This window comes from Panthera pardus, unplaced genomic scaffold (genome assembly GCF_024362965.1).
Source record: "Panthera pardus isolate Hobbes unplaced genomic scaffold, ASM2436296v1 HiC_scaffold_10, whole genome shotgun sequence".
Taxonomy (NCBI): Eukaryota; Metazoa; Chordata; class Mammalia; order Carnivora; family Felidae; genus Panthera; species Panthera pardus.
In genome coordinates, this window is record NW_026526655.1 from 95,806,345 (window position 1) to 95,831,203 (window position 24,859).

Below are 24,859 nucleotides of genomic sequence, written 5' to 3' on the forward strand. Positions count from 1 at the left end.
ATTCTAAGTTATTTATTATGTCTTTAAATATTCTTTGTTCCCCTTTCTACCTCACTTTTCCTGAGACTCTACTAATGTGTAGATTGATTCTCTCCATAGTAATCCACAGGTCACATAGGCTTTCTTTATTCTTTTTCATTTAGTGTTTCTTCTGACTTCATAATTTCGAATGACCGGTCTTCTATTCCACAGAGTCTTTCTTCCATATCAGTCTGCTGTCAATACGTTCTGTTGCATTTTTCACTCCATTCATTGTATCTTCAGCTGCAGAATTTGTGTTTCATTCTTTTTAAAAATGATTTCTACATTTCTATAAATTTATCATTTTGTCCTTGTTTTGTTTTCCTGACTTCACTAAATTTTCTTTTTGGGTTTGCTTGTGGCTCATTGATCTTCCTTAAAATAGGTATTTTGGATTCCTCATCAGGCCAGTCATAGATCTACATTTCTTTAGGGACAGTACTAGAGAATTATTGTGTTCCTATGGTGGTGCCTTTTGTTTCCTTGATTTTTTAGTTTCCTTGCAGTTTTACATTGCTATCTTTGCATTTGAAGAAGCAGTCACCTCCTCCAGTCTTTACTGACTGGCGTTGGAAGAGAAATACCTTCTTTCAGTTCTGTTAGGAATTCTGAGGCTTTTTCAGATCTTTTCTGTGGATACACCTACTCCACATTTCTTGTTCCCTTTGAAGGGTAATTCTTTTTCCTTTTTAATTTTTTTATTTTATTTAATTTTTTTTTTAGAAAGAGAAAGAGAGACAGAGTGTGGAGTACAAGCAGAGGAGGGGCAGAGAGAGATGGGGACAAAGAATCCAAAGCAGACTCCAGGCTCTGAGCTGTCAACACAGAGCCCAACACAGGGCTCAAGCTTATGAGCTGTGAGATCATGACCTCAGTCGAAGTTGGATGCTTAACTGCTTAACTGACTGAGCCACCCAGGTGCCCTGAGGGGCAATTCTTACTAATTACTTTAAATTTTTTTTTAATGTCTTTATTTATTTTTGAGACAGAGAGAGACAGAGCATGAGCGGGGGAGGGGCAGAGAGAGAGGTAGACACAGAATCCGAAGCAGGCTCCAGGCTCTGGGCTGTCAGCACAGAGCCCGACGCAGGGCTCGAACTCACTAAGCGTGAGATCATGACCTGGGCTGAAGTCGGATGCTTAAACAACTGAACCACCCAGGTGCCCCATCTTACCAATTACTTTAAATTTAAGATTGTATGCCTGCAAGGGAAGGCTGATTGTTGACAGCCTCCTTTTGCTTGCTTTCCTTAGGGGGATGCTATATTCTCAGGTCTGTGTGATTTTTCTCAGTCCTGTAGAGTCAGGCTGGCTTTTTGCACATGCTCACTAGCCACCTGCAAAGCCTCCCTCTTACCACCATTGGTAAGGCAGGACACACTGAAATAGGGTGGGGGGTTGTGGGTGAGGTGTTCAAAATGTTGGGGATGACTGTGGGCCAGCTGGCGGGATCCACAGGTGAAGCTTCCCAAGGAGTCACTGATGGTTAGTGGGATCTGCATGCATCCACTTGATATGTTTCATTCTGAGTCCTGGCTGCTGTCCTCTCAGCCACTCATTGTCCCCCAGTTATGCAGCTCACAACTCAGTGTTCTGATAGGGGTGAGAGACAAAGGGACCTCTTTAGCAATGTCTCACAGAGCGAGGGAAGCTGGGCACTTATTTATGATGTATATGCTCTTGCTTTTTCCTGTGGGAGGTATCACAGGCCAAGAAGTTCTCTCTTAGCACTGTGCTGTGCTACCTGGTGGCAGGGGAAACATGGAGAAAGTGAAACCGCACCTCTTATCCTCATCAGTGTATCCAATCTTGTGTTGTTTTTGCTCTAACAGTGTGCTGGAACTTCTCTGAAGAACACCCAAACATCCACAAAGGCCATTTTGTCCATGAGTGATGGGTGAAATCAGTGTTCTTTGTGGGGAAGATTGTAGGACACTTTATTTTGCCATGTTGACGATGTCACTTTCCTCATCTACTCTTCATAACAATGCTATGAGGTAGGTATTTTTGTTATGCCCATTTTTTTGAAGAGAAACCTGATTCAAAAAGAGGTTGTATAATTGCCCATACTACACTTCTCATGAATAGTGGAGCTGGTATTCACAATTAGGCAGTTTGGCTCCAAGGTCTTAACCACTGTACTATGTCACTTCCCCTTAAGGGCAGCTTTTATGTTTATCCTTCTTTTATTTCTAATTTCTAACACTGGGCCTGACACAAGGCAAAACATTAACACCAGTTTTTGAAAGGAAGGGTATAGGGTTTATCTGTTAGGAAGGGAGAGGAATGAATAACTTTTTTCAGAGCCAATACATATATATTCCATTTAATTGATCTATGTTGTATTAATTTATTACATTATTTGTCTTTGAACTTATTTCTCTAGCGAAAAGATGTATGTGTATGTGTGTGTGTATAAAAGGTTCTTTGTAGCTTACCATTAAAAAGTTCCATTATTGTTCTGAGTACTCTTGTATACTTCCATTCAAAAGGTGTAAGGGCAGAAACTGTCCTGCACGCTCTTCAGGAATGAGGGTTGGTGTCCTTTAATGCAAACCCTCCATGCTAAGGAGCCCTCTACTCTCACTCTCTTGAATTAAGTATGTTTCACAATGAGGATAATTAATTCCTCTGTAACCTCTCTGCCAATTATTTTGTGTTTTAGTAAATAATTTCTATCCACAATTACTGACCAAAGAAATGTGTAACTTAAGGGCCTGAGCCTATCTTAAAGAAACATAGGCAGACGATCCAGCTGGATCTTAAAAGGCTGGCAATGTCATTCTCCACATCTACCAATGCCAACCACCAGCCCACCTCTGAAGCGTCTTATATATTTTTTAATGTTTTTATTTATTTTGAGAGAGAGAGAGAACAGGAAAGGATCATAGAGAGATGAAGAGAGAGAGAGAGAGAGAGAGAGAGAGAGAGAGAGAGAGAGAGAGAGAGAGAATCCCAAGCAGGGTCTGTGCTAGCAGCACAGAACCTGATGTGGGGCTTGAACTCACAAACAGTGAGATCATGACCTGAGCTGAAATCCAGTCAGATGCTTAACTGACTGAGTCACTCAAGTGCCCCTGAAATGTTATATTTCATAAGCAGCTCTTCACCCAGAAGATATCAGAGGGCTTCTTCATCCCCCTCCAAGAACAAAGAAAAGGACCATGAGCAAAAATATCTGAGGCCAGACCTGGTCATTGGTTTGACAGATTCAAACACTGCACAGAGTAGAAGAGGCAGGGAGGGAGACTGTACTGACCAGCTAGCTGTGTTTGGATTCCCTAGTGCTCCCAGGACTCCACAAGCCTGCTGTCCACCTCCATGGCTTGTCTGCATTGTAGATAAATGTGGCCTTCATTGGGAGGATGTGCCACTTGAACTCTTGAGAAAAGAACTATGCATTAGGGTGTATAGTCCCCAGGGACAGCTTCACACTCTTGCTGAGGACCATGCTTTGGCAGAGTCTAACCTGAGCCACATGATTACCTCCTCCTGAATGACTCTTGAACTTTCTCCCCATGTGGCTTTTCTTGCCATTGTGGCACTGTGTAGTTCCCCTTAGAAGTATACAACTCTGAATTTCATTTTCTTTCACTCGTATGTAAAATGAGTAATTATTTTAATTAATCTGCTTATTATTTGTACTGTAGTTTATACAATTAGATAAACCCATCATTCTTTGTAATGTATGATAAATTAGTATTTCAGGAACACATCTCCATTGGGATTATCATATAATATCCCTTTACTGTACAGATTTAGTTAACTCTCTAATTTTCTGAATGCATTCACAGCATTAAATGCTATGTGCCATGCATTGTGCTAAGCTTTTTACATATTTTATCTCACTCCATTGTTGAGATTCAAACTTAGGGAGGGGGTGCCTAGCTTGCTCAGTTGGAGCCACATTGAGTGTAGGGATTACTTAAAAATAAAATTTAAAAAAATGATTCAAATTTAGAAATTTCAAGGTTGAAATGGCAACTGGAAGTAAAATTTAGGTGTTAGGTAAATAAGGCATGAATTCCTCTGTGTGGATTTGGAATTGGTAGGCAAATAACAAGTGCCTATTTAGTGCCAGAGTTACTGTGTACCTGTAATAATATTGATTATGAAAAGGCAAAAAACTTTCCTTTTTTCCGTGACTGACTAGGTAGTTGTTTATTTAATAATAACTGCTTATTTAAGCATCAAATATCAGATATTCAAAATATAATGATTTATTCCAATAAAGGGCTTTATTTTTCTCACATAGTGTGAAGTCTGGACATAGTCAGTCCAAGATTGGAAGGGCAGCTCTATGCTGTCATCAGAGACCCAGGCTTCTACAATCTTTCTGCTCCATCATCCTTTGTACATGCTTGTCTCATGGCCACAAGATGGCTGCCATTCTCCAGCCATGTCATTCACATTTGTGGCAGGAAGAAGAGAATGGGTAAGAGGTGAAAGGAACATGCCAGCTGAGTCACCTCCCTTTTAATGGATCTTCTCATCTATTAACATCCTCCAGCTTTCCATTGGCCAGATCTGTGTCACATATTCACCTACAAATACAAAGGCAGCTGAGAAAATTAATTATGCTTTTCAAGGAACATGTGAGCCTGCCATGCATTTTTGAGTTTTGGTTTACTGTTTCCAGCATATGTAGTCACTCCAGTAACTCTTAGAGAGGGGTCAGGGCTGGTATGGGCATAGACAGACTCATCATTGCCTACGTGGTATGGATTTAGGAACAATTGGAGGGTTCAGAGGCCAGGTCATACAGCCAGGTAGTTGTAGAGCTAGAAATAGCATCTTTGTGCCTCTCATGACCTTTCATACTTCATCTGAGAGCTCAAGTCCTATAAACTGACAGCTCACTGAGCATCTGAGGGGGTGGCTCCACTAAAGGACCACTGTTCTTTCTAGAACCCTAAGACCTCCAAGTGGCAAGTAGGACATTTATATCCATGGGGTGCTGGCTAAGAATAGATGAATGGAAAATGTTCAGAGAGTGCTTTTTACTTCCCACCCTCTGGACAAATGCAAAACAAGATCGATCATTCTAGAGACCATGGAGTCATTATCTATCCATATGACAATCATAGATTGGCGTTAGAATATGGGTTAAGAGAAAGTCCTTTTTACTGTAAAGAGATCATTTTAGGACCAAATTTTAGGAATTTTAGGACATTTGACCCAAGTAACAGCCCTTCAAGGCAGCTGGTACAGCTGAGAATGGTAAAGTTGAACAGGTGGGCAAACTGCCCAGGGACACGCAGGGTGGCTGGCCAGAGTTTGAGACAGCTCCTGATGCTGTGTTCTTCCCACTTTACTATGCAAACCTGATAACTGGTACTGGTAACCTTTTTAGTGCAAATAGGAATGGGTCTCTTTTTTTCAAGTATTACAATGTTTATTGATAGATGAAAGTATATAAAATCAGAGCACTAATGCACATGACTTGATAAATTAAGTAGAATTAATTCCAATACTATAATGGAGGACCAATTAAATTTCCCACCATTTGTTTTGTATCCACAAAGACTGCTTCAAGGGCATTAATGATCTCTTGAAACTAATCCGTTTTGTGCCAGTAAACCATGCTTCTTTTGAAAAGTCTTGTGCGCTTTCTCAGGCTCAAGGACATTAAAATATAGCACATAAAGCCCAATACTAGAGGTAGAAATACAGGCAATATACTATTATGGCAACAACCATAAAATGAGCTGAAGTATTCTCTCTTCTTTTACTGGGACTCATGTGGGGGATCTGCCCTTTTGCCATGTTTGCAATTTTCCAGGAGGTGGCGCCAGATAGCTTAGAATCTGTTTCAGAGAGCATTAATCTGCATTCAAAAAGGGAGGGGAACAAAACAAGAGACTCAAATATAGGGAAAAAACTGAGGGTTACTGGAGGGGTTGTGGGAGGGGGGATGGGCCAAATGGGTAAGGGCCTTAAGGAATCTACTCCTGAAATCATTGTTGCACCATGTGCTAACTAACTTGGATGTAAATTATACAAAATAAATAAATTATAGAAAAGAAGAAGAAAAAAAAAAAAAAAAGAACAGCTCAGGTGCCCTCAGCAGGGACGAATCTCAGCACAGACCTCCTACCACCAGCACCTAAGCTTTGTCCATTCATTAAGGGCCCGTTGTGAGGTTCCGAGGCACAGCTCTCTGAGAATCAAGTTGAGGTGTGATGGGAGAGGTATTTGGGAAGGGGGCAGACCATTTAAAGGCAAGACTTCCTTCTGAAAATGGAGAGGTTGGGGGCTGAACAGTTGGAAAAAAACAAACAAAAAAAAAAAACAAAGAGCTTCATTTTGTTAGGATATGGACCTCACTGTGACATCTCCCCAGTGATCTCATCCTGTATTATCTAAATATTTAGTCTGTACAAAGGGAGTAGGATGTCTACGGCACAGCTTATGAAAGCCACAGGACAGTGAACAAATATCACCTCCAAGTGAGGCAAAACTAGAAAAAAAAAGAGAAGTAAAATAAAAAAGCATCCAACTCCAAAACATTTTGGGGTTTTTTTGTCAAATTACCCTAAGATTTGTCCTCTAAAATGGCTATGAACAAAAATGCAGGTGGGCACGTCAGCGTTAGCTCCCCTTGCCGCAGCACAAGGCAGGACTGGTGTCAGCCTGACCTGGGCCCTCCCCTGAGCCACCAGATGATGTCAGCTACCAGCTGTTATTGCTGGAGTCCTTTCCAGTTCAATTTCCACATCCACAAATCAGTGATTTCACTTGGGGCACTGAGTCGCTGGAGACTTACCCAGCATCCAAAGGTGTGTTCTTTTCTCAGCTGTTTCTATTTCTCCCTGTCAAATTTTGAAACTGGGTTGGGTGCAAGAAGTTTTTTAGAAGATGTGGTTATAAATGTTATCAAAATGATAGCACCTTGAAGCCATAAGGAGAATTTAGAGATCTTTAAAGCAGTCCAATTCAGAAAGAGGCAAACAGATCATTGTTGCAGTGTCCCCTTTTAAGTTGCAGATATTTGCCTTAGGAAGCACATGTTTATATACATGCATTGATGCTCAGAGCTGTGTTTCCTATGCCCTTGCCACTCAAAGTGTGGTTCATAGACCAGCAGTATCAGTATCACCAGGGAGCTTGTGAAACAAAATACCATGTTAGGTCCACCCCAGGCCTAAGGCATCAAATCTTCATTTTAATAAGATTCCCATAGGATTTGTAGGTTCTTCAGAGTCTGAGAAATGCAGACTTATGAGACCTTTTTTAAAGTTAACTCCAATAGCTAATAGTCCGACAGGGTGGGAACCATCACAGAGCTGGGCCCTGCCTCCCAGGGTGGGTGTATCATTATTAATCATCAGGAACTGTGTTTTCTATTCCATTGTTCCATTGGAGGGGAGAAAAGGGCTAGTTGGTGGGTGTTGGCATGTTTCATTAGATAATAACAAACTGGGGCTACATATCTGTGCCATTTTAGGGCTCAGGGTATAGATTAGTGACTTGCTTATCTTTTGATAAGCAAGTAGTAAGAGCGGAGCATCCTGGAGGGAGACGGGCAGGAAAGGGCAAGAAAACAGTGAGGGCTCATCATGGATAAGTTAATTCAGGCAGCTAAAAACCATCTGGGATCATAAGGCATCTCCTTAAATGAAAGTAGGGTGGGCAGTTCAAGCTGGGACCTTTTCAGGAAAAATCCAGGGATATCAAGGAATTTCTCATAGCCAAGGGGCTTCCAAAGTTGCCTCAGACTGTGCTATGGGGACTGGAGGTACTAAGTGAGACAATATGGCCGGCCGGGTTCCGTGGCAGATGGAGACAGCATGCAACTAAGTACGCAGCTCTCACAGTTAAGAGAATTTCCATTAGTTATAGATATTGGTGGCCCAGAGGGGCCATTCCCATTCTTTTCCTGACCATCTCATATGCCAGTCATGTAGGAGAGGCAGATATCTGCCTCTATGCAAGTACTATAAGCACTTTGAAACGAGATCCAGCTTTTGGCTGAAATGAAGACAAAACTTCTCTCTATTAAATTTTCAGACGAATCCAATATTAACTGTCACTGTTTTTTTTTAATTTTTTTTAATGTTTATTTATTTTTGAGAGAGACAGAGACAGAATGCGAGTGGGTTAGGGGCAGAGAGAGAGGGAGACACAGAATCCGAAGCAGGCTCCAGGCTCTGGGCTGTCAGCACAGAGCCTGATGCGGGGCTCGAACTCACAAGCCGTGAGATCATGACCTGAGCCGAAGTCAGACGCTCAACCGACTGAGCCACCCAGGCACCCCATTAACTGTCACTGTTAAGTAAGTAACTGGAGTGAGTGAGGTGGTACTACCCACCGGAAGGCATGGTCCACCTAGGTTGGGCAGGGAGGGAGTGCAGGTGAGCAGGTTTGGGTGGAAACGCTAACTCATTCCTTTCTCGGATGCACACGCATCATTAGAAGGCAGACGTCCTATTCAGAGCATGCTTCATTTCCTGACCTCCCCTAGAGTCTCCAAGACCACCCAAGTCCTTGTAATTTAGGCTTGGGGCAAAGAGAGGAAAGAATATCTCTCTCCACTAGTGCCTCCTTTATTCCCCTGGGGGCTTCAGGCTCCAGTTTCTCTCTGCAGGTTATTGCCCCGAGAGAAATGTAACCCTGAGAGAAAATAGCAGCAGTCACACTGGGCCTTTGCCTGGCACGTTGGGTCTTAAAATTAGGTCATAATCCCAAATTTAGACATTAAGGTTCTCTCCCCTTGCATACTGGTCCCTATAGGATGGGGACTTTTCTATGATTCTGTCTCTGCAGCTTGATTAGTTGGCTCACCTAGCTTTCTGGGCTCTAGTGGAGGAATCTGAACCAGTGGATGGTGGAGGCTGTCCAGCCGAATTAAGCATGTCTTTTTTATTCTGATGTTTTGATGTCTGGGACCTTACTAACCCTCCCAGGGTTAGCCAATTCCTAGAGGCAGTAAGGGACCTACCTGGGAGTGCACCTGTCATATGCAAGCCAAGCAATCCAAAGCCCATACCCCACCACCTCCTCTGTCAGACTTTTATCTTTTTAAAATTTTTTTAATGTTTATTTATTTTTGATATGTATAGAGAGACACAGTGCAAACGAAGGAGGAGCAGAGAGAGAGGGAGACGCAGAATCTGAAGCAGGCTCCAGGCTCCCAGCTGTCAGCACAGAGCCCGACGTGGGGCTCGAACTCACAAACCGTGAGATCATGACTTGAGCCAAAGTCAGACGCATAACTGACTGAGCCACCCAGGTGACCTGGAAAAGATCTTTTAAGTCACAAATATTAATTATAGTCGTGATGAAGAATTATTGTTTTTTATAAACATTGATGATCGTGACCTGAGCCAAAGTTGGATGCTTCACCGACTGAGCCACCCAGGCAACACTCCTCTGTCAGACTTTTTTTTTAAATTTTTCCTTAATGTTTATTTATTTTGAGAGACAGAGCATGAGTGAGGGAGGGGCAGAGAGAGAGGGAGACACAGAATCCGAAGCAGGCTCCAGGCTCTGAGCTGTCAGCACAGAGCCGGACGCGGGGCTCGAACTCACGAGCCATGAGATCATGACCTGAGCCGAAGTCGGACACTCAACCAGCTGAGCCACCCAGGCGCCCCATTCTTTCTCAGACTTTTATACTCCAGGAACACTACACTCTGGCCCTAATCACACCAGAGCCAGGTTCTAGACACCTAGGGATGACAGCCTCTACACCCCAGAGCCTGATGAAAGTACTCAGACTGGCCAATCCTAGGCCGTTCGCTTTGCCTCACTGGTTACTCCCTGTGAAAACCACAGGGAAGGCTCGTGCCCATATTTTCTCCTCCCTCCCTCTGCCTCCTGACTGACTTTGCTGCTACCCTGTGACACCCCGTGTGACATGCTGTGCCTTCTGTTTCTAGAGAACTATGAGTATAAAGACGTTTTCCTTCATGACAGACATTCCCTGTCTGTGTGTCTTACAATGCCTAACTGAAATACATCTGAGATACATTTAAAACACCAGCCCTCCTACCCCTGGAGTGACATTGGATCATGCTCCTGGCCTCCACAGTTCATGGTGCTTCCTGTCCTGTGTGGGGATGCCTCCTGCCTCCCTGACTTTCAACTTGGAATTTCCTTCCCCCCGCCCTCACTTTGGAATCTTTTCTTGTCACCTGATTAGATATCCCCATACCAGCAACATCTGGAAATTAGGAATGTAACTGTAGAATACACTTTAAACACTGTACCTGACCTATGGAGATGCGTTTTCCTGAACTGGTGCTGTTATTTCTGTGGGATGGATTCCAGGAGTAAAACTACTGGGTATGTATGCAGCTAATTTCGATGGACGTTTCCAGACAGTTTTACAAAAAGGCTGTCACAATTCCCATGTCTACAAGGAAGGTATGAAACGACCCCATTCCCTGCAAGCCTCTGGGGATCTTGGCATTCTTGGAGTTGAATCCCCCATCATGGCAGGAAGTGAGCGCTTTCTGCTGCAAAAGCATGGGGCTCCCAAAGAGATGGGGTAGGGCTGTTGGCAGTTAATGGGGATCAAGGTCACCCCAGAACCTGGGCTGCTTCCTAGTGGTCTGCCCATGCTGGGTGCTGGTTCTCTGACCTGAGCTCATGAAATTGTTCATGATTCCCTTCCCTGTCAGCTGGGCCTCCCAGGTTCGGGTCTCTCTGCTGGAGGGGCAGTTACTGCATTAGAATCAATTTACAGGGGAAAGAAAAAAAGCTCCCTCTCAAATAATTTCTGCTACATCTGCTTTCATGATTGGCTAATACCTAGAATTTTTTGGTTCTTGGTTGATATGTTCTTTTATTTCTTTCTCACCCATTTTGGCCTCCATGCCAGGGTGACTCTTGGTTCGTTGCTGTTCAGTATGGGATTTCTTATGGGACTCAGGACACAAGGCTTGCCTGAGGTACTCCTCAGGACCATTCCCGTGACTTCCTTTTTCTATGCTCTATGGCTCCCTTTTTTGTTGTTGTTGTTGTTTGTTTGTTTTAAGTTTATTTATTTATCTTGAGAGAGAGAAAGAGAGAGAGAGCATGAGCAGGGGAGGGGCAGAGAGAGAGAGGGAGACAGAGAATCCCAAGCAGTCTCCCCACTGTCAGCGCAGAGCCCAGTTCAGGGCTCGAACTCACGAACCGTGAGATCATGACCCGAGCTGAGGTCAAGAGTTGGACGCTTAACTGACTGAACCACTCGGGCACCTCTCTAGGGCTCCCTTTTAAAAATATTTTTTATTTTTGGGAAAATTGCATGATTATTATTTTATAGGGGAAAATACAGCTAATCAAGAGGAAAAAATGTTACTTAAAATCTCACTAATCAGAAATAACCATTACTAACACCGTGGGTGGGTTGATCTGCAGAATTTTTCATGGAAAAGTTATCTTTGGTTTGTAACCTGCATACGTCAACCTAAATAAATCATGTGTGTCATTCCTTGTCAGTATATCGGTTTACAGCATCACTTTCCCTGGATGCCTAAGTATTTTGTCACGCCTTCCATCATTTAAATAGTTGCCTATTGTTGGTTGATTTTCCCAGATTTTTGCTATTGTAATAACTTCTACAGTAAAAAGCTTGGCACATGTGTCTCTATAATTGTCCAATTACATTCTTAGGCAAAATGCCTAGAAATGAGATTACAGAATTAAAGCATAGTCACTTTTAAGGGCTTTTGTGTTGAATTGCACTCCAGAAAATGTGTACCAGTTTACTCTCTCCCAAGAGGTATCTTAGTAGCTATTTCCCCAAACTCTCCCCCACAGTTAAAATTGTTATTATTTTTCATTATCACCAATTTGATAAGTGCATTTATTGTATTTACCAATAAGGACAATAAACCACTATCCTCACTTCAAATAAGCCCTTACCCTTTACCACCTCAGCATTTAATGTGAAAGGCTAAAAACTGGGGGTCTGCAGTTAGACCATGTTTATAGGATCATGGGCAAATCACTTAATCCCTCTAAGACTCAGTTTCCTCAACTTGAAAATGGGCGCAATAAAGAAACTTGACATCACTGGGGTGATAAGCGTTCAGAATGAAGTAATGTAGGGGAAATGATGGGCATGGTGCTTGGCATACCAGGCACTATCAAGACATATCTTTTTAGAGAGTCCTCAAGATATCACCTGGTCTGTTTTCTACTTTAAGCACAAACCCCTACTCAAGCCACAGAGACCTGTCTTTAAAGAGAAGCTGTATGCAAAAACTAAGTTCTGCTTGTAATAATGTAGGAGTAGTTATATACACCCCACACATGGGTTCTCTCTCTCTTTTATCACACACACACAGACACACACACACAATCAGTAAGATTTCAGTTTGATCCATAACTAATGAGGACCTATAGCGTGTAAAGTTTGGCTTTGGGGGAAATTTGGGTAAATCACTCTTTGTGTCTATGTTTCTGCATCTGTGAATAGGAATAATAATAGAACTACCTCAGTGACTTATTACAAAGGTGAAATGAGTTAGTATTTGTGAAGTACTAAGGCCAGGGCCTGACACATGGTAAGTGCAGTATGTTTCCTAATTCAGTAGATGAAATGCTGGCTGAGGAGGCCCCTGTGCCAGCTGTGTTCTCCCTGAAAGGGTGGCTCCTACTCCTGAGCAGGGAACAGCCATGCAATGACCATATGGGAAGTGAGACTAGGGGACAGGGCTCACAGCGTGGGGTGTCTGTGTAGTGCAGGTGCAGGGTGCTGGAGAGGACACTCCGTTTGGCCCAGCTGTGCGAACAAAGCAGTGAATGAAGGCTGCTGTCTCTGTGCTGCTTTTCCAAGGAGCAAAGGGGCCGGAAAGAGGGTGATTTAATACTGTTTCTTTGAAGAGAATTCTGCCAGTCTGATGAGGGTCAGAGACTTGATCAAATGTCTGTCTCACCTTATCTCTCTCCTTGTCACTTCAAGTTCAATGTCACCTTAGGAAGATGGTTCTTCCAAAGAAACCCAAAACGTCCTAGTGAGATCCCATTCACAGGTTGGCCTCCTGAGCCACCAGGTGAGACTGATCAAAAAAGCCTTGCGGCTTGCTGCTGTCAACACCCTCATCATTCAGGGGACAGATGCAGCGTCCTTAGCCCAGGTCGGTCATCCAGCAAGGGAGAGAGGTTGGGTCCCTGGAGAACTTTAACCCTTGTCACTGAGGTCAGCCTTGGGATGGGCATTTGGCCTGGAGCTGAGGCCACAAAAGTGATCAAAGGAAGGCCTGAGGCAGGGCTTTGGGGGTCTCCTGTGCAGCTGAGGCCTCTGTCAGAGCTCTTGTAACTTCAACCTGTCTTGGGTGCTCACTGGGGGCCTCTCCTATCTTAAATCTGTCTCCCTGGTTGTGGTGACCCTGAGAGGGGCTGTGGTTGTCTAGCAGAGTGGGTTTCAAAACTTCAAATTGGGGGAAGGAATTGCCCTCTCTGTCAGCTATCCCTTGTCAATGGGTCCGTGGCCTGGTTCCGGAGGAACTTGCCTTGCTCTGGGGTCATTTGGGGTCACCACTTTCCTGTGCAGGAGACCCTGAATCTTGAGTGATTCTCACGGAGGGGCAGTAGAGCTGGCCCAAACCACAAAATGCGGCCTCTGTCTTTCCTGTTCAGTCTGCGCACCCTGCATGGTCCAGGTTTCTGTTCCTGCCACCAGTGTGGGGCAGGAGCATCCCTCACCTCAGTCTCCAACTGTAGGTGGACTCTGAGTTCTTGCTCACTGGGAAGCTGCTGTACTCACAAACAGACCTCCGGGAATTCTCTACTGTTTGGGTTGTCTTCCTGCTGAGCCCCACTTCCCCGGGGAAGCTGAGCCCCACTGCCTGGGGAAGGAACATCTCCTAGAGGAGCTGCCTGAACTAAGACCAACATCAGAACACCCCTTTGGGTGACTGCTAATGGGCACCCCCCTCAGGGTCCAGCCTGAAAACAAGGTGGGCTCTCCTGGCCCCTGCTCCATAATCCCATCCTCTCCCTACCCAGTGACCACATTGTGAAGCCTGAGCAAGTCCAGAACCCTCCTCATAACCTCAGACCTTTATTCAGAACTGTTTGACTCACAGTTTACACTCCATTCTAGCATATTTGGTTACCTGACTCAGTCCGCAGCAGATGAAAAGCAACGCACTGTAAAGTAGGGCAAAAGGTATCCGGGAGAAAAGGGGATAGTTGACAAGGTGGCAGGAGTCAAAACCACTGAAAAAATGTTGGTTGAGTCATAAGCTGTGTGGACATTGCTGAGCGGCTGCCTGGAGCCCCATGGATGGGGCTGTTGGCACGCGTCTGCCTGTCGGTGAAGGCTGAGAGGTCTGTTCTAGGGGAGCATCTGCTGGGGGTGGTTCTGGCTATCTAGGTAGGTGTATGCCAGACTAAGCAGGGAGCTTAGACTTTCACCCCGTGTCTGGCACTGATAGATCATATAAAACTCCAAATTCTTTATGGTGCTATGAGATCAGTTCCTCTGATCTATCAGTTGCTCATTTATGGTAGAAGCTACTTTGAAAACTAAGCTCCATGCCGGGCACATCGTAGGCCTTTGAGTTGCCATTGAGCTTGTTGAGGATGGACTTGGACTTGGAGCATGAGAAGCTGTACATGAAAAATGTTTAGTTTTGTAGCCACTCAACCCAATTTCATAAGATCCATGAAAGATGCATCAGATTTCAGAGATGTTAAAATGAGGGGGAAATGTGTATCTTAGAATTCAGGGTGTACATTATTGGTTTGGGAAATTCTTGCCTTTGGGAGATACATACTGCCCAGCAGCACATTAACAGTTCTGGGAAGGCCTGTAGTAAAGGCACCTACTTAACTTGCAGTGGGTTCTTTCTCCCAGACTTTGTCGGTCAGAGAACCCTGTTTGCATGTCTCCTACAGCATTGTTTGGAACTTGTATTCTATGGGACATATTTTAGGTCACCTTAACTCATTTAGAAAAGTACAAATAATATTTGGTCTACTTTCTTCATTGACCTCAGTTCTGGGAAGTGATACATTTTAGAAAGATAACTGTTAACAATGCTTCAGGACATGTCACTTTTAGCTCCAGATTTGCATAAGTGCTTCAGGGAGATTGAGGACACTCCTGGCTTGCCCCAGGGACTGATTTGCATAAAGGGCCCTAGGCTTTGGTGAAATTGCTGTCAGTCCTTTCCACATTTAAGACTGCGCCCTTCAGAAGGGATGATGTAGACCATGTCACCATCCCAGACTGACCAAAAGCCAGAACATCCTTTTAACCCACTCTTCTCTAACGCCAGTGACTGGCACCTGGCCCTGAACACCAGCTCCCTCACTTCATGGTGGGACCAACCCTGTAGTGTGATTTCCCCTCCAGAACTCCCTACAGGGTCAGACTGAGGCTGGGACTTTGCCTCAAATTGTATCCTTGCCTGATTTCTTCTTTTTCCCTCTTTTCCTTCCCCCGCTCCCTTACCAATTTTTCCTGGGAGAAAAATTTTTTAATGAAGCGCTGGGATGTGGATTCTTGGCTCCTGTCTGCAGGGACCCTAACCCCAGCAGGGGTTTTGGGTGCCAAAAACATTAATAGCACTTCTTAAGTATTTTAAACATTTAGTTTGTGTTAAAATGTCTCCAGCGTTCACTATTTCTTTTAACAACTTGCTTCTTTAGTCAGGATCCAGATGTGGCTCACACATACCATTGGGTAACTTTTTAAAATTCCTTTTAATTTTTAGGTTTCCATGCTTTTTGTTCTTATGACAGATTTTTGTTGTTTTTGAGAAACTGGGCTTTGTCTTCAGAGTTTTCCACAGTTTGGATTTGAATGCTGGCATTTCCTTGGTGCTATTTAACATATTCCTTTGTCTCAATTTTTCCTGTAGGTTGGTTGTTGCTCTGGAGGTGGGATCAGATTCATACTTGATTTTTTTTTTTTTTTTTTTTTTTTTTGCAGGACTCCTTCATAGGAGATGTTGTACTCTTCTGTAAGCAGGTGCCTAATTTCTTGGTTTTGTTTTTATGATGCTGACATCCACTGATCCTTAGTAGTCAGACATATTAATTCACTGGGGGTTGCCAAATGGTGCTACACAAATTCTGCTATTTCTTTTTTATTAGCTGTAATATTCTGGGAAACTTCCCCTTATCAACTATTTGATTAGCCTGAAGTGCAGTTTGTATAGGGAATTTAAAAAGAAATGTTCGATTTAATCCTTTATTTGCTTAGTTTCAAAATAATGAATTGGTTCCCTAGTATCCTTGAAAATTTCTTCTCTTACTAGGTTTCTTTTTCTATAATGATGAGCTCAGAGATTTACCTATATATCATGTTCTTCAATCCACTGCAGTTACTTGGACTTTTAAATGTAAATGTTATCCTACTATATATTTTACTTTGTAATTTCCTGTTGTAAAAACTCAGAAGTATGGGGGCACCTGGGTGGCTCAGCTGGTTGAGTGTCTGACTTTGGCTCAGGTCATGATCTCAGGGTTCATGGGTTTGAGGCCTGTGTCAGGCTTTGCACTGATAGCACGGAGCCTGCTTAGGATTCTCTGTGCCCTCCCCACCGCCCCTTTCCTGCTTGTGCTCTCTCTCTCTCTCAAAAATAAATAAAAAAGACCCTCAGAAGTATGTCTTGCAGATCTTGTCATACTTGTGTGTAAATATCTGCCTTATTCTTTTTTGTTGCTACTATGTCTTAGAGTTCACATTAGACTCTTTCCTAGTAGGCCAGCCTTTTGGGTACATTACTTCATATAGTCTTTAAGGTAACTATATTATAGAAGTATAAAATTCTTATTTTTTTAGATGAATAAGTGGAGCCCAAGTTTACCCAGCTTTAGAAGTGGGGACCTGGGATGTGAGCCTAGCTCTGCTTGACTTTGGAATTTCTGCTCTTGACCATGGAGTCTCCGGCCGGGCCAGCTGGAGCTGCTTTCCTGTTCCAAGAGAGTTACTCACACTTCTCCTCCTCAGCCTGAAGCCAAGCCTCCTCTGTCTCTGAGAGCCCTCCTGCCTCCTCAGGAATCCTGCCCTAAAAATTTTCCCTCTTGTGTGTGCAAGTCTGCCTCTCAAACAGAATCTTTTCCTCAGCAGGGAAACACACTCAGGTGTCCTCTATCCTAAGAAAACAAAGCGCCCTCCCTTGTTCCCGCGTGCCCTGTAAGTAGGGCCCACCTCTCTCCTGCAGCTGCTGCTTGATCACATTAGGTGAGAGTGGGCTGGCCTGTGGACCAGCTCTGTGTGTGCTCCTGGGACCTCTAGGACTCTGTACCTGCTCAGAGGCACCATCTCAGCCCACCCACTGCACTCAGCTCTGTCTCTGCAGAGTCCTCGTGGATCACCTCTGCCTGCCCTTCTTGGGTCAGTCCTGAGGAATAGGTAAATTTTGGAAAGGGGGCGCCTGGGTGGCTCAGTCAGTTAAGCGTTGGCTTTGGCTCATGATCTCACAGTTTGTGAGCTCGAGCCCCATGTTGGGCTCTGTGCCGACAGCTCAGAACCTGGAGCCTACTTCAGATTCTGTGTCTCCCTCTCTCTCTGTCCCTCCCTCTCTCTCTCTAGCTCTCAAAAATATATAAAACATTAATTTTTTTTTATTTTGGAAAGTCAAACATGGCCTTTGTACTGCTGGTTTGGAGATGTTGGGAACGTAGAGGCAGCAAGAGAAAAGTCCTGATTTGTAAGAAGGCTATTCTTTTCATAACAAGGATATATCTCTTTTGACATCCTAAATTCTCATTCTTTCCTGTGGGTTCTTCCTTGGCATGTTCAGCATTCATTAATATTTCTTTTTCTGCACAACTAGTATCAGTTCTCTGCATGTTCTGCTTTGCATTATTAGCTATGCTTGAATGAAGATATTTGTAAAATCCATTAGGACTGGCATGTTTTCTAGTATTCGATTTGCCAATAATTTCTGAGCCCACTAACTATCCTGCACATGGCAGCACTCAGCAGTTGTCAGATGATGGTCTAATTCATTATTCTTACTAGCCTTTGGGAATAATAATAATAATAATAAAATTGTAGTAATACACAGCCCAGGTAGCCCACAGTTCAGATTCTACCTTCTGATATAGGACATCAGAATCTAGTAATATCTCTAGGTGATATCTTAGATGTTCTCCCCCCAAAAGCCCATTCCTTATACCATTACTATCTGAGATCTCTTTCTTGAAATTGTCTGATTTTTTTTTTTAATACAGGAAGGAGCGATATTCCCACCACACCTGAATTGTGGGGTTTTCTGGGACCCAGCCTTTTTAGTATTAAGTAATAGAGCTGAGAAGAGCATCTCAACAGTGATGGCATTGCTTTTCCCTGCCAAGAATTCCTTATACCTTTTGGGAGTATATTTTCCTTGGGAAACCACCTTGTACCCATAATCTGTCCATGTAATTTGGGTAGACCTGATTCTTCTACTTCCTGCATCAGTGCTGGGGGTGGCACATGACCTAAATCAGGCAAATGAAGCTCAACTTTTTTTGTGGCAGTACCAGGAGAGAGACAGGTGTTCCCTGTCTGCTAGATTTGCAGTTTTGAGAATGTAAGACCAGAGCTAGTGGGGTGCAGTGAAGAGAGAGACTTTCCAAGAGAGATGCTAACGTAAAGTGCAGCAGAGAAATTGGGACACATCCAGGCCTGATGATGTTTGAGCCCCCAGATCCAGTGTGCCTGAAGCCTGACCACTCCCTGGATTGACAGTATGTGAGCTAATTGGTTCCTCATTTTGCTTGAATCAATCTGTGTACCTTTTCTATCACTTTGAACCTAAAGAGCTGTAACTCATACCACATCTCCCTATTTGAAATTAAATTGTTAGAGGGGTAAAGTCTTTTCAGCCAAGGAGCTCTGTTAACTTTTATTTTGTCCATGAGCCCCCTACTTTCCTCAGTACTTTGACAATGGTCCAGTGTGCAAAGGGAAAGGGAGACAAAGCAATAGATCCATGTTGAATGAGAACCTCCTTCCCAAACCAAGGAAGGCTTTAATGCTGTGTAAATCAGTTAGGAATATGTTTGATCTTAAGTAATAGAAAAATCCAAAAACAGTGCTTAAATCAACAGTCGATTTTGTCATGCAAAAAGGAATCTGGAGGTCAGTGTTGTTGGTGCAGATGAGGAGAGTAATAATATCAGGCAAGTTCTCTGCCAACCTTTTGGTCTTTTTCCTTCATACTGTTGCATCATGGTCATAAGGTAGCTGCTGCCACTGCAGATATCCATGTTTAAGGCAGAATAAAGACAGAAAAGAAAAGTGTGGTACCACCTTCATTTCTCTCCTTTTTTTCGTAAGTGGAAGTTCCCTGAATTTCCTTGCAGATTTCTGTTCATGTCTTATTGGCCAGAACTCAGTAATGTAGTCACTTTTACCTTCAAGGAAGTCTAGAGAAACAAATGTCCAATTATGCATATTGATATTCCTACCAATATTTAGGTTATTTTAATAAGAAAGAGGTCAGGAATAGATCTTAGCTACCCAACAAACATATGCCTGTTCTCCTTCACCTCCCTTGGTATGAGTTCTCTGCAGAAGGCCCCTCTGTCTTATTGCAGAAATGTTCTGGGAGGCCTCCTTTGCCAGGTTGTCAGACCTGCCTGAATCCCAGCTAAATGTCATTCTGAGCTCCCTTCATATTTGGCAAAAGCAAACTCATTTGACAAGATTAAAAGCCAAGTTACAAATACCAGTATTTTAAATTACTCGCCATGTAAAAAGGGTGTAATAAAAATTACTGTAGATGGTGCCAAAAAATTTAAAGATACAAAGCGCCTCATGCAGTGCCTAGCACATGGTCGGCATCAAATGAATGCTAACTCCCTTCTCTTTCTCTCTTCCTTGTCATTGTCTCCCACCCTCTCTATGTTCCCCTTGTGTTAGTAGAAGAGGTCATTGCTGTGTGCACTTGGCATTTTGGCTCTTTGACTCATGACCCCAAATGCCCAGAGAAGGCTATCAAAAAACACAACAATGCCCAGGACTCGAGGAAGTCAGAAATGTCACATGTTTTTAGCTTAATTCAATTCACAAGTTGCTCAGCCAGAAAACTTGAATCTATAGCAAACCAGGCCCAATTAGTTCTGGTGCTTACCTCATGGATTTGCGTGTTATCCTGTAATAACATAATCAATACTGCCCACTTGGCCTGGTACAGAGGTTCTGGGGAATGCAGGGACACTTGAGAGGTCATCGGGTCTGTAGTGTCACAGAAGGGAATGTACCCTAGGTTTTTACCATAGAATTTGTACTCCCTGGAGGTAGAGCAGAGGGCTGCTACGTGGCCTAGTTTGATGAAATCAAATGAGGCCTCTCCCTCGTCATTACTGTTTCGATTTTGAGAGACCATCTGCTAAAGTAGAAGGAAAACTCCACTGTAAGTCAAAATACAGGTTTGAATTTGGGTTCTACCACTGCCTGACTATGTAAACCTGGGCAAATTACTTAACTTCTCTAATCCTCCATCCTTCCTTAAAATGGAAGATTGTTGTGAAAACAGAGAATTTCCGTGAAAGAATGTCACCTGTAGTAGGGCTGCAATCAATGCATGTTTCCTCTGCCCCCATCAGAACACCTACCATGGACCAGGCATTTTCAATATGTCGAGTCATTAGTTCTCACAGTAAAATGATGTTGTGTGGCTAGAGTCCCCAGTTAGAGAGGAGAACCCTGAAGCCCCCAAGGACTACATGACCTGCCTCAAATATCACATTGGTTAAGGGGTGGAGCCAAAATCTGTATCCAGGTTTCTTTGATTTCTTTCTAGTTACTGATAGACTGTTTACCAGATAGCCCTTTTGCTATTCCTGCCCTAAAATCTTATTACTCTGTCATGTTTTCATTTTAATAGGATGTCTTGAACTAAATGGAGTTCTTTTAATTCAAGACTTAAAATTTGTGGGATAATCCTTTAGGTTAATTATTTAGTAATGTAAATCATCTTAAAGTGATTTAAACTTTAAGATTTTTTATATTAAAATTATATACTTTTATATTTTCCCAACCCAGTTTCCATATACTCTGAGCCCACACTGATATTACTGACTTACTATTGACCCTCTAACATTGTTTTGGACCAGTTCCGTCTAATAGAACTTTCTGTGATGCATTTCAGGCATCATTAAGGTAGGTAAGGAGATTAATCGATCAACCAAAGTTAATTTGATCATAAGAAACTGGCAGTATTGTAAACCTGCTCTGCCCAGAGACGTACCCTGGGGAAGTATATGGGCCTGCACAATTTCCCTTCCCCCTGTGGCCCTGCTGAGAGACTTGCTCCTCCTTCCTCCTGCGTGGCCCTGGCTCACCCTCTCCTTATGAAGTCTCAGCAGAGAATGCAACCACTTTCTCTCCCATCCTCTTGCCTTTAAAATGATACAAAATTGCTTTTGATTTCTTTATGAGACAAAGAAATAGAAAAAAGTTAAACGAAAGGTGAGCCACTTGATAAATTATGTAATTATAGGAACTCCCTCATTGTCCTTACTACACTGTCCTTACTATAAGGTAAAAGGGTGCCCGTCTCAATTCTCCAGCCTCCTCCTCAGGCACATACATTCACAGGCATCTCCTTGGAAGCATCCCAACTTGGTTTATATTCTTTTTATTCTCTTCCCCTTACTATTTTCTGGGGACAGATTATCTCCCAGCTTCATGGAGATCAGTGTAGTTGGGTGGGCAAGAGCCCTGGCGTGACACCTGACAGACCTGGGTTGAGTCTTAGCTCGGCCACTCGTATGACTTGGGGTGCCTCATCTCTCTGTCTCAGGCTCTCACCCCCCACCCCACCACATGTGGATAATAATGGCATCTCCCATGGGGCTGTTATGAAGACCAAATAAGACACATGAGTGCTCAGCATAGTGCCAGGAACATGGTAATCAATTAAGTTTTAACTAGTAATAATAACCACCAACCACTATCCAAGTGGGTGTCTCCAATAATGCAAGTGAATGTCTCCAAGTGAATATCTCCAACTTTTGTTTCTTTCTTTCTTTTCTTTTTTCTTTCTTTCTTTCTTTCTTTCTTTCTTTCTTTCTTTCTTTGGAGCTACAACAAAAAGAGAACCAGCCAACCCAGAGTTCAAAATCAATCACTATTCTGCATCTTTATGACAAGGGGAAAGAATCATATTCAAAAAGATAAACCATTTCATTCATGAAAGAAACACACACCAGTCCAAGATCTAATGATTGAAGGAGAGTTCTGTAAAGAGACTGAGGACATAATATATTGCCACAATGTCATTAGGTATATTATTATTGTTTGTTTGTTTGTTTGTTTGTTTGTTTGTTTTCAGGAAGTCAGCAGACAATGAAGTGAAAGATTTGTCTGGATTTTTTCCTTCACTTTTTCCCTTTGATCTGAGATCAGGGGTTGCTCTTTGAAGAGCTGGTTTCTAATTCTGCTGATGAGCTGCAGGTGGCTTTCTGAACAGTTATGTGATTATTTATCATTCTCCATTACATATTTTGCCAACTCCAAGGTGGAAGTTTTAAAACCTTTTTGGCTGGATTGTGAATGCGAAATGTGACGGGTACATTCTAGGTCTTTATTTGGGGTCATGGAATGGCCTTGCCTGCTTTAAGCATGAGCCTACTCAGATATCTTTCAAAACATTTAGGATTGCTAATGGGCACAATGTCTGCAGAGGACCCCCAAAGTTGCCCAAACACCACGAAACATTTACAAATGAACAGCTGTGTTCTTTACATGAAGTGACTGTGTGGATGAAGAAAAAAAAAATAAATAAATAAGTAACCATACATTTTCAAAATTTCCCTGGTCAGTGGGATGCAATTTTTGTTATTCCTGTTAACCAGTCAGGCTGCTGTCCCCCTAGGTCTGAGCCAGGACCAGATCCTGCAAGGTGCCTGGGCTCTGGGATTGTCTGCCTCCTCTATTAGGTATAGGGGCCCATAAATACTTACTGATTGCTTAATATTTACAAAAAACCTATTTTAAAAAGACATTTCTGGTTTTTTTTTGTTTTGAATTGCTTCTCAACTGTAAAACACACACCACTACTTTTTAAAAAAGCAAAGCAAAAACAAGTAACCTGGGGATCTCACCTGTCCATTCAATGTTTTCCCCTTTCTGTTATTTTTGACCTGTAGTGAGGATCGTGAGCCATCACATCTCTGTATCCTGCAGTTAGTAGCATTTTGTGGGAGAGGTAAACCATAAGATAAATGATCCCACTCATCAGTCTTCAGTGGATAGACACTGTGGTCCCCAGGAAGTGAGATTTCCCACTGTGAAGGGGCAGGAAGATGGATCCTGGAAATAAGAAATGCAGCCAGCGGGGTCGTACTGTATCAGGACATGTGACCTTTGGCCATAGACGGAAAGTGCTATCAGAGGCTTCTCGGGTGGGTGCTAAATCAGGGAGAAATTTTTTCTAAAATTTAGGCTGCATTCAATCCTTCCTTTGAATGTAGTGCTCCGTTGTAACACACTTGATGGTCTTTTACAAAATATATGTATGTACACATACATATAGATGTATATACTCATAAAAATATCTATGGACTAATAGATTACTCTTAACCACAAGTAGATGTGCAGAAAAATGTGTTTTCCTTATCTTGCCTATTACTAATATGATTTCCCTTATGAGGTCCCTTCCTGTGAAAGAGGTAAGAAGTCCCAGAAGAGACTTAGTTTAGTCCAATCTGGTAATCTGAGTCTGAATCAGTAGTTTGAACAGTCTCTCCAGGTAATTTTCCTTCTGGGATAAATGCTGCCTTTCCTATTTTTGTACCCTCCTCCATCCCCCATCTTCTCTTGGACAGCTAGGTCCTTTGGTGAATGGAGGGAGGGGTCCAACATAGGTGACCAAGGGCAGTGGAGGGAAGACCATCCACAGGGTATGCTCCGGTTGCTCCCTGGCCTCAGGCAAGATGGGGATGTGCAGGACTGGGGCCCCTGACTAGGAACCATGACATTGTCCAGATGACTTGATGTGTTGGTGTTCACGCAGCAGATACTCCTCCTACCTTTTGTATCCGGTTTCAAAGTTCCCACCCATCTTTAGCAACCCCAGGCTTCTTCTGGGCCACCTGGGCTTGCAGCACCTCCAAGACCCCCACTAGGACCTCTGAGGCCCTACATGGCACACCAGGGGACATACAAAGCCAACTCATGATGATAGTGCTGGGACATCACACTTGACAGTGGCACAAGAGGTGATTGAGATGTGTCTTAGCTAAGGTTGCCCTAATAAAATTCTACAGACCAGGTGGCTTAAACAACAGAAACTTCTTTCTTTTAAAAAGAATTTCATGCTTGTTTATTTAGAGACAGAGAAAGAGAGAGAGAGCTTGAGTGGGGAGGGGAGGAGAGACAGGAAGACAGAATCCCAAGCAGGCTCAACTCCATCAGCACAGAACCATGAGATGACCTGAGCTGAAATCAAGAGCCTGACACTTAACTGAGTGAGCCACCCAGGCGCCCCAGGAATTTATTTCTTCATAGTTCTGGAGGCTAGAAATCCAAGATCAAGGTGCTGGTAGGGTTGGTTTCTGCAAAGACCTTTCTTTGGTTTACAGATGGCTGCCTTCCCACTGTGTCCTCATGGGACCTCTTCTCTGTGCATGCACATTCCTGAAGTCTCTTGCTCTTATTTTAAAGACACCAATTTTACTGGATTAGGGTCCCTCCATATAACCTCATTTAACCTTAATCACTCCCTTAAAGACCCTAACTCCAAATACTGTTGCATTAAACATTAGGGCTTCAACATACAAATGTTGCAGGGTACACAGTTCAGTCTGTGACAGGGGACTTCTTTGGGAAGCTTGGGGGTTTCTTGTTCTGCCCCTGTGGGAGCTGCCACTGGCTGCCATGTCTTATTCCCTGCTTCCTCTATACCTGTCTGGATGTTTCCCATCTGCCTGCACCTTCCAAAGAAATGCA